The 9,696-nt window shown below is 64.1% G+C and overlaps 23 non-coding genes across 23 annotated transcripts; all 23 read left to right on the top strand.

The window, feature by feature from the left end:
• The first annotated feature begins 322 nt into the window (after nt 1-322).
• LOC134556518 (5S ribosomal RNA) lies at nt 323-441 on the top strand. The gene has a single exon (XR_010081811.1). It is a non-coding gene; the product is annotated as a 5S ribosomal RNA (ribosomal RNA).
• A 288-nt stretch (nt 442-729) lies between these two features.
• On the top strand, nt 730-848 carry LOC134556517 (5S ribosomal RNA). The gene has a single exon (XR_010081810.1). It is a non-coding gene; the product is annotated as a 5S ribosomal RNA (ribosomal RNA).
• Nucleotides 849-1,151: 303 nt separating this feature from the next.
• LOC134556516 (5S ribosomal RNA) lies at nt 1,152-1,270 on the top strand. The gene has a single exon (XR_010081809.1). It is a non-coding gene; the product is annotated as a 5S ribosomal RNA (ribosomal RNA).
• A 305-nt stretch (nt 1,271-1,575) lies between these two features.
• LOC134556515 (5S ribosomal RNA) lies at nt 1,576-1,694 on the top strand. Its single transcript, XR_010081807.1, has one exon. It is a non-coding gene; the product is annotated as a 5S ribosomal RNA (ribosomal RNA).
• Nucleotides 1,695-2,000: 306 nt separating this feature from the next.
• LOC134556514 (5S ribosomal RNA) lies at nt 2,001-2,119 on the top strand. Its single transcript, XR_010081806.1, has one exon. It is a non-coding gene; the product is annotated as a 5S ribosomal RNA (ribosomal RNA).
• Nucleotides 2,120-2,405: 286 nt separating this feature from the next.
• LOC134556513 (5S ribosomal RNA) lies at nt 2,406-2,524 on the top strand. The gene has a single exon (XR_010081805.1). It is a non-coding gene; the product is annotated as a 5S ribosomal RNA (ribosomal RNA).
• Nucleotides 2,525-2,832: 308 nt separating this feature from the next.
• On the top strand, nt 2,833-2,951 carry LOC134556512 (5S ribosomal RNA). The gene has a single exon (XR_010081804.1). It is a non-coding gene; the product is annotated as a 5S ribosomal RNA (ribosomal RNA).
• Nucleotides 2,952-3,257: 306 nt separating this feature from the next.
• On the top strand, nt 3,258-3,376 carry LOC134556511 (5S ribosomal RNA). The gene has a single exon (XR_010081803.1). It is a non-coding gene; the product is annotated as a 5S ribosomal RNA (ribosomal RNA).
• A 305-nt stretch (nt 3,377-3,681) lies between these two features.
• Nucleotides 3,682-3,800, top strand: LOC134556509 (5S ribosomal RNA). The gene has a single exon (XR_010081802.1). It is a non-coding gene; the product is annotated as a 5S ribosomal RNA (ribosomal RNA).
• A 306-nt stretch (nt 3,801-4,106) lies between these two features.
• Nucleotides 4,107-4,225, top strand: LOC134556508 (5S ribosomal RNA). Its single transcript, XR_010081801.1, has one exon. It is a non-coding gene; the product is annotated as a 5S ribosomal RNA (ribosomal RNA).
• Nucleotides 4,226-4,531: 306 nt separating this feature from the next.
• On the top strand, nt 4,532-4,650 carry LOC134556506 (5S ribosomal RNA). Its single transcript, XR_010081799.1, has one exon. It is a non-coding gene; the product is annotated as a 5S ribosomal RNA (ribosomal RNA).
• Nucleotides 4,651-4,954: 304 nt separating this feature from the next.
• Nucleotides 4,955-5,073, top strand: LOC134556505 (5S ribosomal RNA). Its single transcript, XR_010081798.1, has one exon. It is a non-coding gene; the product is annotated as a 5S ribosomal RNA (ribosomal RNA).
• Nucleotides 5,074-5,378: 305 nt separating this feature from the next.
• Nucleotides 5,379-5,497, top strand: LOC134556504 (5S ribosomal RNA). The gene has a single exon (XR_010081797.1). It is a non-coding gene; the product is annotated as a 5S ribosomal RNA (ribosomal RNA).
• Nucleotides 5,498-5,783: 286 nt separating this feature from the next.
• Nucleotides 5,784-5,902, top strand: LOC134556503 (5S ribosomal RNA). Its single transcript, XR_010081796.1, has one exon. It is a non-coding gene; the product is annotated as a 5S ribosomal RNA (ribosomal RNA).
• Nucleotides 5,903-6,207: 305 nt separating this feature from the next.
• Nucleotides 6,208-6,326, top strand: LOC134556502 (5S ribosomal RNA). The gene has a single exon (XR_010081795.1). It is a non-coding gene; the product is annotated as a 5S ribosomal RNA (ribosomal RNA).
• A 304-nt stretch (nt 6,327-6,630) lies between these two features.
• On the top strand, nt 6,631-6,749 carry LOC134556501 (5S ribosomal RNA). The gene has a single exon (XR_010081794.1). It is a non-coding gene; the product is annotated as a 5S ribosomal RNA (ribosomal RNA).
• A 304-nt stretch (nt 6,750-7,053) lies between these two features.
• On the top strand, nt 7,054-7,172 carry LOC134556500 (5S ribosomal RNA). Its single transcript, XR_010081793.1, has one exon. It is a non-coding gene; the product is annotated as a 5S ribosomal RNA (ribosomal RNA).
• A 305-nt stretch (nt 7,173-7,477) lies between these two features.
• Nucleotides 7,478-7,595, top strand: LOC134556585 (5S ribosomal RNA). Its single transcript, XR_010081875.1, has one exon. It is a non-coding gene; the product is annotated as a 5S ribosomal RNA (ribosomal RNA).
• Nucleotides 7,596-7,899: 304 nt separating this feature from the next.
• On the top strand, nt 7,900-8,018 carry LOC134556498 (5S ribosomal RNA). Its single transcript, XR_010081792.1, has one exon. It is a non-coding gene; the product is annotated as a 5S ribosomal RNA (ribosomal RNA).
• A 304-nt stretch (nt 8,019-8,322) lies between these two features.
• On the top strand, nt 8,323-8,441 carry LOC134556497 (5S ribosomal RNA). Its single transcript, XR_010081791.1, has one exon. It is a non-coding gene; the product is annotated as a 5S ribosomal RNA (ribosomal RNA).
• Nucleotides 8,442-8,727: 286 nt separating this feature from the next.
• On the top strand, nt 8,728-8,846 carry LOC134556496 (5S ribosomal RNA). The gene has a single exon (XR_010081790.1). It is a non-coding gene; the product is annotated as a 5S ribosomal RNA (ribosomal RNA).
• A 304-nt stretch (nt 8,847-9,150) lies between these two features.
• LOC134556494 (5S ribosomal RNA) lies at nt 9,151-9,269 on the top strand. The gene has a single exon (XR_010081788.1). It is a non-coding gene; the product is annotated as a 5S ribosomal RNA (ribosomal RNA).
• Nucleotides 9,270-9,573: 304 nt separating this feature from the next.
• Nucleotides 9,574-9,692, top strand: LOC134556493 (5S ribosomal RNA). The gene has a single exon (XR_010081787.1). It is a non-coding gene; the product is annotated as a 5S ribosomal RNA (ribosomal RNA).
• The last annotated feature ends 4 nt before the right edge of the window (nt 9,693-9,696 follow it).

The raw sequence follows: 9,696 nt of genomic DNA, 5'->3' as shown, positions 1-9,696 counted from the left end.
ACCGGGTGCTGTAGGCATCTTTTGCTGGCTTGTGGCGGCCGCGTGTCGTCGTGTTTTTTGGTGTGCGTTGGCAAGTGGGCCTGCGTTGCCCTGGTTTTTCTTTGGCCGCCACGTAGGGGGCCAGGAAGGCAGGGGCACGGACGCCTTGAGCGGCGTGTGAGCCTTGGGGGCTCTGCGAGCATTGTGAGGTGTGGGGCATGGCTGAAGGTTGTGGCGTTGCCTTGGCGAGGCGCGTGTTGCGTGTGGGCTCTGGTGAGGTTTCTGGGCAGGGCGGGGAGGGCGGTGGTGTGTGTTGGAGAGCGGTGGCGAGGGGCTGGGAGGTGCCTACGGCCATACCACCCTGAGAACGCCCGATCTCGTCTGATCTCGGAAGCTAAGCAGGGTCGGGCCCGGTTAGTACTTGGATGGGAGACCGCCTGGGAATACCGGGTGCTGTAGGCATCTTTTGCTGGCTTGTGGCATGGTGTTTTTTGGTGCGTGTTGGCGAGTGGGCCGGCGGTGCCCCGTTTTGGTTTGGCAGGCGCGTGGAGGGGACGGAAGGCAGGGGCACGGATGCCTGGAAGTGAGCCTTGAGGGCCCTGTGAGCATTGTGAGGTGTGGGGCGAGGCTGAAGGTTGTGGCGTTGCCTTGGCGAGGCGCGTGTTGCGTGTGGGCTCTGGTGAGGTTTCTGGGCAGGGCGGGAGGGCGGTGGTGTGTGTTGGAGAGCGGGGTGGCGAGGGGCTGGGAGGTGCCTACGGCCATACCACCCTGAGAACGCCCGATCTCGTCTGATCTCGGAAGCTAAGCAGGGTCGGGCCCGGTTAGTACTTGGATGGGAGACCGCCTGGGAATACCGGGTGCTGTAGGCATCTTTTGCTGGCTTGTGGCGGCCGCGTGTCGTCGTGTTTTTTGGTGTGCGTTGGCAAGTGGGCCTGCGTTGCCCTGGTTTTTCTTTGGCCGCCACGTAGGGGGCCAGGAAGGCAGGGGCACGGACGCCTTGAGCGGCGTGTGAGCCTTGGGGGCTCTGCGAGCATTGTGAGGTGTGGGGCATGGTGAAGGTTGTGGCGTTGCCTTGGCGAGGCGCGTGTTGTGTGCGGGCTCTGGTGAGGTTTCTGGGCAGGGCGGGAGGGCGGTGGTGTGTGTTGGAGAGCGGTGGCGAGGGGCTGGGAGGTGCCTACGGCCATACCACCCTGAGAACGCCCGATCTCGTCTGATCTCGGAAGCTAAGCAGGGTCGGGCCCGGTTAGTACTTGGATGGGAGACCGCCTGGGAATACCGGGTGCTGTAGGCATCTTTTGCTGGCTTGTGGCGGCCGCGTGTCGTCGTGTTTTTTGGTGTGCGTTGGCAAGTGGGCCTGCGTTGCCCTGGTTTTTCTTTGGCCGCCACGTAGGGGGCCAGGAAGGCAGGGGCACGGACGCCTTGAGCGGCGTGTGAGCCTTGGGGGCTCTGCGAGCATTGTGAGGTGTGGGGCATGGCTGAAGGTTGTGGCGTTGCCTTGGCGAGGCGCGTGTTGCGTGTGGGCTCTGGTGAGGTTTCTGGGCAGGGCGGGAGGGCGGTGGTGTGTGTTGGAGAGCGGGTGGCGAGGGGCTGGGAGGTGCCTACGGCCATACCACCCTGAGAACGCCCGATCTCGTCTGATCTCGGAAGCTAAGCAGGGTCGGGCCCGGTTAGTACTTGGATGGGAGACCGCCTGGGAATACCGGGTGCTGTAGGCATCTTTTGCTGGCTTGTGGCGGCCGCGTGTCGTCGTGTTTTTTGGTGTGCGTTGGCAAGTGGGCCTGCGTTGCCCTGGTTTTTCTTTGGCCGCCACGTAGGGGGCCAGGAAGGCAGGGGGCATGGACGCCTTGAGCGGCGTGTGAGCCTTGGGGGCTCTGCGAGCATTGTGAGGTGTGGGGCATGGCTGAAGGTTGTGGCGTTGCCTTGGCGAGGCGCGTGTTGCGTGTGGGCTCTGGTGAGGTTTCTGGGCAGGGCGGGAGGGCGGGTGGTGTGTGTTGGAGAGCGGTGGCGAGGGGCTGGGAGGTGCCTACGGCCATACCACCCTGAGAACGCCCGATCTCGTCTGATCTCGGAAGCTAAGCAGGGTCGGGCCCGGTTAGTACTTGGATGGGAGACCGCCTGGGAATACCGGGTGCTGTAGGCATCTTTTGCTGGCTTGTGGCATGGTGTTTTTTGGTGCGTGTTGGCGAGTGGGCCGGCGGTGCCCCGTTTTGGTTTGGCAGGCGCGTGGAGGGGACGGAAGGCAGGGGCACGGATGCCTGGAAGTGAGCGTTGAGGGCCCTGTGAGCATTGTGAGGTGTGGGGCGAGGCTGAAGGTTGTGGCGTTGCCTTGGCGAGGCGCGTGTTGCGTGTGGGCTCTGGTGAGGTTTCTGGGCAGGGCGGGAGGGCGGTGGTGTGTGTTGGAGAGCGGTGGCGAGGGGCTGGGAGGTGCCTACGGCCATACCACCCTGAGAACGCCCGATCTCGTCTGATCTCGGAAGCTAAGCAGGGTCGGGCCCGGTTAGTACTTGGATGGGAGACCGCCTGGGAATACCGGGTGCTGTAGGCATCTTTTGCTGGCTTGTGGCGGCCGCGTGTCGTCGTGTTTTTTGGTGTGCGTTGGCAAGTGGGCCTGCGTTGCCCTGGTTTTTCTTTGGCCGCCACGTAGGGGGCCAGGAAGGCAGGGGCATGGATGCCTTGAGCGGCGTGTGAGCCTTGGGGGCCCTGCGAGCATTGTGAGGTGTGGGGCATGGCTGAAGGTTTGTGGCGTTGCCTTGGCGAGGCGCGTGTTGTGGTGCGGGCTCTGGTGAGGTTTCTGGGCAGGGCGGGGAGGGCGGTGGGTGTGTGTTGGAGAGCGGTGGCGAGGGGCTGGGAGGTGCCTACGGCCATACCACCCTGAGAACGCCCGATCTCGTCTGATCTCGGAAGCTAAGCAGGGTCGGGCCCGGTTAGTACTTGGATGGGAGACCGCCTGGGAATACCGGGTGCTGTAGGCATCTTTTGCTGGCTTGTGGCGGCCGCGTGTCGTCGTGTTTTTTGGTGTGCGTTGGCAAGTGGGCCTGCGTTGCCCTGGTTTTTCTTGGCCGCCACGTAGGGGGCCAGGAAGGCAGGGGCACGGACGCCTTGAAGCGGCGTGTGAGCCTTGGGGGCTCTGCGAGCATTGTGAGGTGTGGGGCATGGCTGAAGGTTGTGGCGTTGCCTTGGCGAGGCGCGTGTTGCGTGTGGGCTCTGGTGAGGTTTCTGGGCAGGGCGGGGAGGGCGGTGGTGTGTGTTGGAGAGCGGGTGGCGAGGGGCTGGGAGGTGCCTACGGCCATACCACCCTGAGAACGCCCGATCTCGTCTGATCTCGGAAGCTAAGCAGGGTCGGGCCCGGTTAGTACTTGGATGGGAGACCGCCTGGGAATACCGGGTGCTGTAGGCATCTTTTGCTGGCTTGTGGCGGCCGCGTGTCGTCGTGTTTTTTGGTGTGCGTTGGCAAGTGGGCCTGCGTTGCCCTGGTTTTTCTTTGGCCGCCACGTAGGGGGCCAGGAAGGCAGGGGCACGGACGCCTTGAGCGGCGTGTGAGCCTTGGGGGCTCTGCGAGCATTGTGAGGTGTGGGGCATGGCTGAAGGTTGTGGCGTTGCCTTGGCGAGGCGCGTGTTGCGTGTGGGCTCTGGTGAGGTTTCTGGGCAGGGCGGGAGGGCGGTGGTGTGTGTTGGAGAGCGGGTGGCGAGGGGCTGGGAGGTGCCTACGGCCATACCACCCTGAGAACGCCCGATCTCGTCTGATCTCGGAAGCTAAGCAGGGTCGGGCCCGGTTAGTACTTGGATGGGAGACCGCCTGGGAATACCGGGTGCTGTAGGCATCTTTTGCTGGCTTGTGGCGGGCCGCGTGTCGTCGTGTTTTTTGGTGTGCGTTGGCAAGTGGGCCTGCGTTGCCCTGGTTTTTCTTTGGCCGCCACGTAGGGGGCCAGGAAGGCAGGGGCATGGACGCCTTGAGCGGCGTGTGAGCCTTGGGGGCCCTGCGAGCATTGTGAGGTGTGGGGCATGGCTGAAGGTTGTGGCGTTGCCTTGGCGAGGCGCGTGTTGTGTGCGGGCTCTGGTGAGGTTTCTGGGCAGGGCGGGGAGGGCGGTGGTGTGTGTTGGAGAGCGGTGGCGAGGGGCTGGGAGGTGCCTACGGCCATACCACCCTGAGAACGCCCGATCTCGTCTGATCTCGGAAGCTAAGCAGGGTCGGGCCCGGTTAGTACTTGGATGGGAGACCGCCTGGGAATACCGGGTGCTGTAGGCATCTTTTGCTGGCTTGTGGCGGCCGCGTGTCGTCGTGTTTTTTGGTGTGCGTTGGCAAGTGGGCCTGCGTTGCCCTGGTTTTTCTTTGGCCGCCACGTAGGGGGCCAGGAAGGCAGGGGCACGGACGCCTTGAGCGGCGTGTGAGCCTTGGGGGCTCTGCGAGCATTGTGAGGTGTGGGGCATGGCTGAAGGTTGTGGCGTTTGCCTTGGCGAGGCGCGTGTTGCGTGTGGGCTCTGGTGAGGTTTCTGGGGCAGGGCGGGAGGGCGGTGGTGTGTGTTGGAGAGCGGTGGCGAGGGGCTGGGAGGTGCCTACGGCCATACCACCCTGAGAACGCCCGATCTCGTCTGATCTCGGAAGCTAAGCAGGGTCGGGCCCGGTTAGTACTTGGATGGGAGACCGCCTGGGAATACCGGGTGCTGTAGGCATCTTTTGCTGGCTTGTGGCGGCCGCGTGTCGTCGTGTTTTTTGGTGTGCGTTGGCAAGTGGGCCTGCGTTGCCCTGGTTTTTCTTTGGCCGCCACGTAGGGGGCCAGGAAGGCAGGGGCATGGACGCCTTGAGCGGCGTGTGAGCCTTGGGGGCCCTGCGAGCATTGTGAGGTGTGGGGCATGGCTGAAGGTTGTGGCGTTGCCTTGGCGAGGCGCGTGTTGTGTGCGGGCTCTGGTGAGGTTTCTGGGCAGGGCGGGAGGGCGGTGGTGTGTGTTGGAGAGCGGTGGCGAGGGGCTGGGAGGTGCCTACGGCCATACCACCCTGAGAACGCCCGATCTCGTCTGATCTCGGAAGCTAAGCAGGGTCGGGCCCGGTTAGTACTTGGATGGGAGACCGCCTGGGAATACCGGGTGCTGTAGGCATCTTTTGCTGGCTTGTGGCGGCCGCGTGTCGTCGTGTTTTTTGGTGTGCGTTGGCAAGTGGGCCTGCGTTGCCCTGGTTTTTCTTTGGCCGCCACGTAGGGGGCCAGGAAGGCAGGGGCACGGACGCCTTGAGCGGCGTGTGAGCCTTGGGGGCTCTGCGAGCATTGTGAGGTGTGGGGCATGGCTGAAGGTTGTGGCGTTGCCTTGGCGAGGCGCGTGTTGCGTGTGGGCTCTGGTGAGGTTTCTGGGCAGGGCGGGAGGGCGGTGGTGTGTGTTGGAGAGCGGGTGGCGAGGGGCTGGGAGGTGCCTACGGCCATACCACCCTGAGAACGCCCGATCTCGTCTGATCTCGGAAGCTAAGCAGGGTCGGGCCCGGTTAGTACTTGGATGGGAGACCGCCTGGGAATACCGGGTGCTGTAGGCATCTTTTGCTGGCTTGTGGCATGGTGTTTTTTGGTGCGTGTTGGCGAGTGGGCCGGCGGTGCCCCGTTTTGGTTTGGCAGGCGCGTGGAGGGGACGGAAGGCAGGGGCACGGATGCCTGGAAGTGAGCCTTGAGGGCCCTGTGAGCATTGTGAGGTGTGGGGCGAGGCTGAAGGTTGTGGCGTTGCCTTGGCGAGGCGCGTGTTGCGTGTGGGCTCTGGTGAGGTTTCTGGGCAGGGCGGGAGGGCGGTGGTGTGTGTTGGAGAGCGGTGGCGAGGGGCTGGGAGGTGCCTACGGCCATACCACCCTGAGAACGCCCGATCTCGTCTGATCTCGGAAGCTAAGCAGGGTCGGGCCCGGTTAGTACTTGGATGGGAGACCGCCTGGGAATACCGGGTGCTGTAGGCATCTTTTGCTGGCTTGTGGCGGCCGCGTGTCGTCGTGTTTTTTGGTGTGCGTTGGCAAGTGGGCCTGCGTTGCCCTGGTTTTTCTTTGGCCGCCACGTAGGGGGCCAGGAAGGCAGGGGCACGGACGCCTTGAGCGGCGTGTGAGCCTTGGGGGCTCTGCGAGCATTGTGAGGTGTGGGGCATGGCTGAAGGTTGTGGCGTTGCCTTGGCGAGGCGCGTGTTGTGTGCGGGCTCTGGTGAGGTTTCTGGGCAGGGCGGGGAGGGCGGTGGTGTGTGTTGGAGAGCGGTGGCGAGGGGCTGGGAGGTGCCTACGGCCATACCACCCTGAGAACGCCCGATCTCGTCTGATCTCGGAAGCTAAGCAGGGTCGGGCCCGGTTAGTACTTGGATGGGAGACCGCCTGGGAATACCGGGTGCTGTAGGCATCTTTTGCTGGCTTGTGGCGGCCGCGTGTCGTCGTGTTTTTTGGTGTGCGTTGGCAAGTGGGCCTGCGTTGCCCTGGTTTTTCTTTGGCCGCCACGTAGGGGGCCAGGAAGGCAGGGGCACGGACGCCTTGAGCGGCGTGTGAGCCTTGGGGGCTCTGCGAGCATTGTGAGGTGTGGGGCATGGCTGAAGGTTGTGGCGTTGCCTTGGCGAGGCGCGTGTTGCGTGTGGGCTCTGGTGAGGTTTCTGGGCAGGGCGGGAGGGCGGTGGTGTGTGTTGGAGAGCGGTGGCGAGGGGCTGGGAGGTGCCTACGGCCATACCACCCTGAGAACGCCCGATCTCGTCTGATCTCGGAAGCTAAGCAGGGTCGGGCCCGGTTAGTACTTGGATGGGAGACCGCCTGGGAATACCGGGTGCTGTAGGCATCTTTTGCTGGCTTGTGGCGGCCGCGTGTCGTCGTGTTTTTTGGTGTGCGTTGGCAAGTGGGCCTGCGTTGCCCTGGTTTTTCTTTGGCCGCCACGTAGGGGGCCAGGAAGGCAGGGGCATGGACGCCTTGAGCGGCGTGTGAGCCTTGGGGGCCCTGCGAGCATTGTGAGGTGTGGGGCATGGCTGAAGGTTGTGGCGTTGCCTTGGCGAGGCGCGTGTTGTGTGCGGGCTCTGGTGAGGTTTCTGGGCAGGGCGGGAGGGCGGTGGTGTGTGTTGGAGAGCGGTGGCGAGGGGCTGGGAGGTGCCTACGGCCATACCACCCTGAGAACGCCCGATCTCGTCTGATCTCGGAAGCTAAGCAGGGTCGGGCCCGGTTAGTACTTGGATGGGAGACCGCCTGGGAATACCGGGTGCTGTAGGCATCTTTTGCTGGCTTGTGGCGGCCGCGTGTCGTCGTGTTTTTTGGTGTGCGTTGGCAAGTGGGCCTGCGTTGCCCTGGTTTTTCTTTGGCCGCCACGTAGGGGGCCAGGAAGGCAGGGGCACGGACGCCTTGAGCGGCGTGTGAGCCTTGGGGGCTCTGCGAGCATTGTGAGGTGTGGGGCATGGCTGAAGGTTGTGGCGTTGCCTTGGCGAGGCGCGTGTTGCGTGTGGGCTCTGGTGAGGTTTCTGGGCAGGGCGGGGAGGGCGGTGGTGTGTGTTGGAGAGCGGTGGCGAGGGGCTGGGAGGTGCCTACGGCCATACCACCCTGAGAACGCCCGATCTCGTCTGATCTCGGAAGCTAAGCAGGGTCGGGCCCGTTAGTACTTGGATGGGAGACCGCCTGGGAATACCGGGTGCTGTAGGCATCTTTTGCTGGCTTGTGGCGGCCGCGTGTCGTCGTGTTTTTTGGTGTGCGTTGGCAAGTGGGCCTGCGTTGCCCTGGTTTTTCTTTGGCCGCCACGTAGGGGGCCAGGAAGGCAGGGGCACGGACGCCTTGAGCGGCGTGTGAGCCTTGGGGGCTCTGCGAGCATTGTGAGGTGTGGGGCATGGCTGAAGGTTGTGGCGTTGCCTTGGCGAGGCGCGTGTTGCGTGTGGGCTCTGGTGAGGTTTCTGGGCAGGGCGGGAGGGCGGTGGTGTGTGTTGGAGAGCGGTGGCGAGGGGCTGGGAGGTGCCTACGGCCATACCACCCTGAGAACGCCCGATCTCGTCTGATCTCGGAAGCTAAGCAGGGTCGGGCCCGGTTAGTACTTGGATGGGAGACCGCCTGGGAATACCGGGTGCTGTAGGCATCTTTTGCTGGCTTGTGGCGGCCGCGTGTCGTCGTGTTTTTTGGTGTGCGTTGGCAAGTGGGCCTGCGTTGCCCTGGTTTTTCTTTGGCCGCCACGTAGGGGGCCAGGAAGGCAGGGGCACGGACGCCTTGAGCGGCGTGTGAGCCTTGGGGGCTCTGCGAGCATTGTGAGGTGTGGGGCATGGCTGAAGGTTGTGGCGTTGCCTTGGCGAGGCGCGTGTTGCGTGTGGGCTCTGGTGAGGTTTCTGGGCAGGGCGGGAGGGCGGTGGTGTGTGTTGGAGAGCGGTGGCGAGGGGCTGGGAGGTGCCTACGGCCATACCACCCTGAGAACGCCCGATCTCGTCTGATCTCGGAAGCTAAGCAGGGTCGGGCCCGGTTAGTACTTGGATGGGAGACCGCCTGGGAATACCGGGTGCTGTAGGCATCTTTTGCTGGCTTGTGGCATGGTGTTTTTTGGTGCGTGTTGGCGAGTGGGCCGGCGGTGCCCCGTTTTGGTTTGGCAGGCGCGTGGAGGGGACGGAAGGCAGGGGCACGGATGCCTGGAAGTGAGCCTTGAGGGCCCTGTGAGCATTGTGAGGTGTGGGGCGAGGCTGAAGGTTGTGGCGTTGCCTTGGCGAGGCGCGTGTTGCGTGTGGGCTCTGGTGAGGTTTCTGGGCAGGGCGGGAGGGCGGTGGTGTGTGTTGGAGAGCGGTGGCGAGGGGCTGGGAGGTGCCTACGGCCATACCACCCTGAGAACGCCCGATCTCGTCTGATCTCGGAAGCTAAGCAGGGTCGGGCCCGGTTAGTACTTGGATGGGAGACCGCCTGGGAATACCGGGTGCTGTAGGCATCTTTTGCTGGCTTGTGGCGGCCGCGTGTCGTCGTGTTTTTTGGTGTGCGTTGGCAAGTGGGCCTGCGTTGCCCTGGTTTTTCTTTGGCCGCCACGTAGGGGGCCAGGAAGGCAGGGGCACGGACGCCTTGAGCGGCGTGTGAGCCTTGGGGGCTCTGCGAGCATTGTGAGGTGTGGGGCATGGCTGAAGGTTGTGGCGTTGCCTTGGCGAGGCGCGTGTTGTGTGCGGGCTCTGGTGAGGTTTCTGGGCAGGGCGGGAGGGCGGTGGTGTGTGTTGGAGAGCGGTGGCGAGGGGCTGGGAGGTGCCTACGGCCATACCACCCTGAGAACGCCCGATCTCGTCTGATCTCGGAAGCTAAGCAGGGTCGGGCCCGGTTAGTACTTGGATGGGAGACCGCCTGGGAATACCGGGTGCTGTAGGCATCTTTTGCTGGCTTGTGGCGGCCGCGTGTCGTCGTGTTTTTTGGTGTGCGTTGGCAAGTGGGCCTGCGTTGCCCTGGTTTTTCTTTGGCCGCCACGTAGGGGGCCAGGAAGGCAGGGGCACGGACGCCTTGAGCGGCGTGTGAGCCTTGGGGGCTCTGCGAGCATTGTGAGGTGTGGGGCATGGCTGAAGGTTGTGGCGTTGCCTTGGCGAGGCGCGTGTTGCGTGTGGGCTCTGGTGAGGTTTCTGGGCAGGGCGGGAGGGCGGTGGTGTGTGTTGGAGAGCGGTGGCGAGGGGCTGGGAGGTGCCTACGGCCATACCACCCTGAGAACGCCCGATCTCGTCTGATCTCGGAAGCTAAGCAGGGTCGGGCCCGGTTAGTACTTGGATGGGAGACCGCCTGGGAATACCGGGTGCTGTAGGCATCTT

This window comes from Prinia subflava, chromosome 11 (assembly GCF_021018805.1).
Source record: "Prinia subflava isolate CZ2003 ecotype Zambia chromosome 11, Cam_Psub_1.2, whole genome shotgun sequence".
Classification (NCBI taxonomy): Eukaryota; Metazoa; Chordata; class Aves; order Passeriformes; family Cisticolidae; genus Prinia; species Prinia subflava.
The sequence above is the reverse complement of the archived record's forward strand: the minus strand, read 5'-3'. Positions and strand labels throughout refer to the sequence as shown.